Consider the following 5,458-nt stretch of genomic DNA (forward strand, 5'->3'; position numbering starts at 1 on the left):
TCCATCTCAAAAAAAAAAGAAAGAAAAGAAAAGAAAAAGAAAATAGAGTCCAGCCTGGGCGACAGAGCGAGACTCCGTCTCAAAAAAAAAAAAAAAAAAGAAAAGAAAAGAAAATAGGGACAGTAAGACAAGGATTGTAGAAAACAAAACCAAACCAAACAAGAATTAATGATCATTTCACCATGGAGATCAACGAAGTAGAGCCCCAGTGGTACTCTCTGAGATACCGTGTGGCACATGACACCAATCTGTCACAGCAGAGGAGCTATCCCATCGGCTGGGTAAAGCCCTCAGGCAGAAAAGAAGAAAGATAGATGCAGGAGACTGCAGTGGGAAGCCAGCAGAGGGCTTGGACTTGTGGGAGCTAGAGGCAGACTCAGGTAAGGAAAGGAAAATGGAGCAGTTGCTGCAGGTGCTCAGTCTCATTAATAGGAAAACGTACATGAAAACAACAATAAGCATTTCACCCTTCTGAGATTGGCAAAAGTTAAAACATCTGACAGTACTTACAGCTGGCAAGAATGTGGGACAATGGGGACTCTTTCTTGAAGGCTAATCAACAAGGATGGATAGAACTGGACAAGCTTGTTCTTTTTTTTTATTTCTTTTTAAAAATTTTTTTATATTATACTTAAATTCTAGGGTACATGTACACAATGTGCAGGTTTGTTACATATGTATACATGTGCCAGGTTGGTGTGCTGCACCCATTAACTCGTCATTTACATTAGGTATATCTCCCAGTGCTATCCCTCCCCCTCGCCCCACCCCACAACAAGCCCCAGTGTGTGATGTTCCCCTTCCTGTGTCCTGTTGTTCTCATTGTTCAATTCCCACCTATGAGTGAGAACATGCAGTGTTTGGTTTCTTGTCCTTGTGATAGTTTGCTGAGAATGATGGTTTCCAGCTTCATCCATGTCCCTACAAAGGACATGAACTCATCCTTTTTTATGGCTGCATAGTATTCCATGGTGTATATGTGCCACATTTTCTTAATCCAGTCTATCAATCATTGATGGACACATGAAAAATGCTCATCATCACTGGCCATCAGAGAAATGCAAATTAAAACCACAATGAGATACCATCTCAGACCAGTTAGAATGGCGATCATTAAAAAGTCAGGAAACAATAGGTGCTGGAGAAGATGTGGAGAAATAGAAACACTTTTACACTGTTGGTGGGATGGTAAACTAGTTCAACCACTGTGGAAGACGGTGTGGTGATTCCTCAAGGATCTAGAACTAGAAATACCATTTGACCCAGCAATCCCATTACTGGGTATATACTCAAAGGATTATATATCATGCTGCTACAAAGACACATGCACACGTATGTTTATTGTAACACTATTCACAATAGCAAAGACTTGGGCAAGCCTTTTCTATGTAAGTGAAACTCTCCCACATGTACACAATATTCATAGCATCATACAAAAGAATCTGGAAGCAACCTAAATATCTATCAACAGTAGAATGAATAAATAAATAATGATAGATAGTTAACAATAACAGCAAAAAAATAAATAAAATAAATAAATAAATAACGAGCAGTAGTTCTCCAGGACTGATAGCACTGGCATCATCTAGGAACTTATGAGAAATATTCATTCTCAGGTCCTTACTTAGCCTGACTGCAGAAATTCTGGGGGTTGAGCTCAGCAATCTGTGTATTACCAAGTCCTTCAGGCAATTTTAGTGCACACTAAAGTTTGAGAACCACTGAAGTTGAGCTATGGCAGCACAGATTAGTCTCCCAAACATAATGTGGAGCAAAAAGTCGGGTGCATGATAATACATTCATATGACACCATTATAGAAAATGCTTAAATACTCACTATATTATTATACTGCCCATGAATGCATACATCTGAAGTAGTAAAATGAAACAGAAATGCATGGGAATGATAAATACTAAGTTCAGGCTGGTGATTGCCTCTGGGAGGGAAACGAATAGGATATATAGTTTGCAGGGGTATACAGGGGACTTCAACTATATTGATAATACGGTATTCCTTAAATAATTTATTGTATTATTCCTTATAATAGAAATAATGGTTTAAAAAACATACAACATGAAATTTACCAGGAGTCTCTGTAGACCTAACTATCTTCTCACTTCATCTAGCAGGCATTTCCTCTATTTTAGGGGCAATCAATTTCATCATGACTATTACTAAACCCCCTGCGATATCTCAATATCAAAACCCCTTATTTATTTGATCAATCTTAACCACAGCAGTTCTATTACGCCTCTCTCTACCAGTATTAGTTGCTGGCATCACAATGCTACTAACAGACCGTAATCTCAATACCACTTTCTTTGATCCTGCCGGAGGAGGAGATCCCATCTTATACCAACACTTATTTTGATTTTTCGGCCACCCTGAAGTTTATATCCTCATTCTGGCTGGGTTTGGGATAATTTCTCACATTGTAGCATATTACTCTGGAAAAAAAGAACCATTTGGGTATATGGGTATAGTTTGAGCTATGATATCAATTGGGTTTTTAGGCTTTATTGTATGAGCCCATCACATATTTACAGTAGGTATAGATAGATACATGAGCCTACTTTACCTCCACCACTATAATTATTGCAGTTCCCACTGGCGTTAAAGTCTTCAGCTGACTTGCTACACTCCACGGGGGTAATATCAAATGATCTCCCGCAATACTCTGAGCCTTAGGTTTTATTTTTCTCTTTACCATGGGGGGCTTAACCGGTATTGTATTAGCAAACTCATCACTAGATATTGTACTACACGACACATACTATGTTGTAGCCCACTTTCACTACGTCTTGTCAATAGGAGCTGTATTCGCTATCATAGGAGGATTTATTCACTGATTTCCCTTATTTTCAGGCTATACTCTAGACCAAGCCTGTGCCAAAGCCCACTTCGCCATTACATTTGTAGGCGTAAATTTAAGCTTCTTTCCACAGCACTTTCTCAGCTTGTCCGGAATACCTCGACGCTATTCTGATTACCCTGATGCCTATACCACATGAAATATTGTATCATCTATAGGCTCCTTCATCTCCCTAGTGGCGATAATATTAATAGTCTACATAACCTGAGAAGCCTTTGCCTCAAAACGTAAAATCTTATCAATTGAACAACCCTCTACTAATCTAGAGTGATTACATGGCTGCCCTCCACCCTACCATACATTTGAAGAACCAACCTATATTAAAACTAGATAAAAAAGGAAGGAATCGCACTCCTAAAACTGATTTCAAGCCAATCCTATAACCTCTATAACTTTTTCAATAAGATATTAGAAAAATTATTTCATAGCTTTGTCAAAGCTAAATTATAGGTTAAACCCTATATATCTTATATGGCTCACCCAGTTCAACTAGGTTTACAAAATGCCACATCCCCTATTATAGAAGAACTAATCGCCTTCTATGATCACGCTCTTACAATCGTATCCTTAATCAGCTTTCTAGTCTTATACGTTCTATCCTCAATACTGACAACAAAACTAACCAATACTAGCATTACAGATGCCCAAGAAATAGAGACTATTTGAACCATCTTACCCGCGACCATTTTAGTCTTAGTCGCCCTCCCATCCCTGTGCATCCTCTACTTAACAGATGAAATTAACAACCCCCCCTTTACTATCAAATCAATTGGACATCAATGATACTGAACCTACGAATATACAGATTATGGAGGATTAATCTTTAATTCTTATATATTCCCTCCATTATTCTTAAATCCAGGGGACCTTTGACTTCTAGATGTTGACAATTGAGTAGTTCTTCCAACTGAAGCTCCCGTCCGTATAATAATTACATCTGAAGACGTCTTGCAGTCATGGACTATTCCCACACTAGGCCTAAAAACAGATGCAGTCCCTGGGCGCTTAAACCAAACTACATTCACTGCTATATGTCCAGGCGTCTATTACGGACAATGCTCAGAAATTTGCGGCGCCAATCACAGCTTTATACCTATCGTCGCAGAATTAATCCCACTAAAAATTTTTGAAATAGGGCCCGTGTTTACCCTCTAGACATATCACTTCCCACTCTACACATATCACTTCCCACTCTACACTTCTTTTTCCCCCTTAAATATTCCTACAGACCCACTGTACAGCTATTCCAGCATTAACCTTTTAAGTTAAAGGTTGAGAGAAGCACCCCTTTCTACAGTAAAATGCCTCAACTAGATACATCTACATGGTTCACCATCATCATAACCATACTCCCTACACTATACCTTATTACACAATTAAAACCAGGATCTCACTGTGTTGCCCAGGCTGGTCTTGAACTCCTGGCCTCAAGTGATCCTTCCCTACTTACCCTCTCAAAGTGCTGGTATTACAGATGTAAGCCACTGCAGCTGGCCTTATCATAACTTTTTTTTTTTTGAGATGGAGTCTCACTCTGTTGCCCAGGCTGGAGTGAAGTGGTACAATCTTGGCTCACTGCAGCCTCTGCCTCCCAGGTTCAAGCTATTCTCCTGCCCCAGCCTCCCAAGCAGCTGGGATTACAGGTGCCTGCCACCATGCCCAGCTAATTTGTATATTTTTAATAGAGATGGAATTTCATCATGTTGGCCAGGCTTGTCTCTAACTCCTGACCACAGGAGATCCTCCCACCTAGCCTCCCAAAGTGCTGGGATTACAGGCATGAGCCACCGTGCTGGGTCCCATAACTTCTTAATTATCTTCTTGAATACTTCATTTTTCTGACATTTAAGCCACCATCACTCACCTATATATTCCAACCATATTAAATGTCCTCTGCACATCTTTAGTCCTTTTCCTCTGCTATGCCTATATGCATACCATTGTTTTTGCTTGGAAAACCCTTATCTCATACCTTGCGTGCACAAATACTATTTATCCTCCAAAACGCAGTTCATAGGTCAATTCTTTGAAGTCTTCCCTGATTTCAATATTTGCAAGTGATCTCTTCCCTCTTCCAAATCCCCATAACACTCTAACTTCTCCTTTCTCAGGGTACTCACATCTGACTAGCTTGTTGTCTGTACATGCCATGATCTCCCTGGGACAGAATTCATAACTAACAGCTAAAATGTATTGGGTGCCTACTGTGTGCCAGGCACTGTACATATAGTATCATATTTATTTACTCCTATGATCCTTTTATCAACCTGATGAGGTAGGCAGTGTTAGCTCCATTTTACAGATAAGGACAGTGAGATTTAGAGACTCAGCCAAGTTTACACAATGTGGCGACGAAGGCTACGGTCTGGCAAAATGTGTTGTTTCATTGCCATAATATAGAGTGGTTGCATGGAAGTGGAACCCAACATGATTATTCCCCAGCCACCTTGCATCCAGGCAGGACCTGTGACTAGTTCTCAGCAACAGAATCCAAGTGCAAATGATGTGTGTCCATTCCAAGCGAAGGTGTTTAGGAATCAGTTGTGCCTTTCCCCACTTCTGCCTTTATCTGCTATCTGGATGCA

At 40.0% G+C, this 5,458-nt stretch overlaps 1 pseudogene; it reads left to right on the plus strand.

Moving 5' to 3' along the window:
* The first annotated feature begins 3,329 nt into the window (after window positions 1-3,329).
* On the plus strand, window positions 3,330-4,043 carry LOC117095926 (annotated as a pseudogene).
* The last annotated feature ends 1,415 nt before the right edge of the window (window positions 4,044-5,458 follow it).

This window comes from Trachypithecus francoisi, unplaced genomic scaffold (genome assembly GCF_009764315.1).
Source record: "Trachypithecus francoisi isolate TF-2019V2 unplaced genomic scaffold, Tfra_2.0 Lachesis_group14, whole genome shotgun sequence".
In the NCBI taxonomy this organism is placed as follows: Eukaryota; Metazoa; Chordata; class Mammalia; order Primates; family Cercopithecidae; genus Trachypithecus; species Trachypithecus francoisi.